This window comes from Triticum dicoccoides, chromosome 5B (genome assembly GCF_002162155.2).
Source record: "Triticum dicoccoides isolate Atlit2015 ecotype Zavitan chromosome 5B, WEW_v2.0, whole genome shotgun sequence".
Classification (NCBI taxonomy): domain Eukaryota; kingdom Viridiplantae; phylum Streptophyta; class Magnoliopsida; order Poales; family Poaceae; genus Triticum; species Triticum dicoccoides.
In genome coordinates this window covers 444,457,880-444,458,994 of record NC_041389.1, presented here as the reverse complement: position 1 = coordinate 444,458,994, position 1,115 = coordinate 444,457,880, and positions in this window count along the sequence as shown.

The following is a 1,115-nucleotide window of genomic DNA, read 5'->3' as shown; positions in this document are numbered from 1 at the left end:
AGTCCTATCGAAGACTACGCTTCTGGCAGCCTCCGTCTTGCAGCATGTAGAAGAGAGTAGATTGAAGTCCTCCAAGTAGCATCTCCAAGTAGCATCTCCAGTAGCATCGCATAGCATAATCCTATCCGGCGATCCTCCCCTCGTCGCCCTGTGGAAAAGCGATCACCGGGTTGTCTGTGGAACTTGGAAGGGTGTGTTTTATTAAGTATCCGGTTCTAGTTGTCATAAGGTCAAGGTACAACTCCCAGTCGTCCTGTTACCGAAGATCACGGCTATTCGAATAGATTAACTTCCCTGCAGGGGTGCACCACATAACCCAACACGCTCGATCCCATTTGGCCGGACACACTTTCCTGGGTCATGCCCGGCCTCGGAAGATCAACACGTCGCAGCCCCACCTAGGCACAATAGAGAGGTCAGCACGCCGGTCTAACTCCTATGGCGCAGGGGTCTGGGCCCATCGCCCTTTGCACACCTGCATGTTGCGAACGCGGCCGGAAGCAGAACTAGCCCCCTTAATACAAGGGCAAGCTTATGTTCCAATCCAGCGTGCGCCACTCAGTCGCTGACGTCAAGAAGGCTTCGGCTGATACCACGACGCCGGGATACCCATAACTACTCCCGCGTAGATGGTTAGTGCGTATAGACCAAATGGCCAGACTCAGATCAAATATCAAGATCTCGTTAAGCGTGTTAAGTATCCGCGAACGCCGAACAGGGCCAGGCCCGCCTGTCTCCTAGGTGGTCTCAACCTGCCTGTCGCTCCGCCACAAAGTAACAGTCGAGGGCCGTCGGGAACCCAGGCCCACCTCTACCGGGATGGAGCCACCTGTCCTTTCAGCCCCCTCATCAGAATCACTTGCGGGTACTCATCGAGTTGACCCGACTTTAGTCACCATCTGTATAGTATGTATGTATGTATAGTATATACCCGTGATCACCTCCCGAGTGACCACGACCCAATAGTATAGCAAGGCAGACTAACAAGAATGTAGGGCTAATGATGATAAACTAGCATCCTATACTAAGTATTTAGGATTGCAGGTAAGGTATCAACAAATGTAGCAACAATGTCAGGCTATGCATCAGAATAGGATTAACGGAAAGCAGTAACA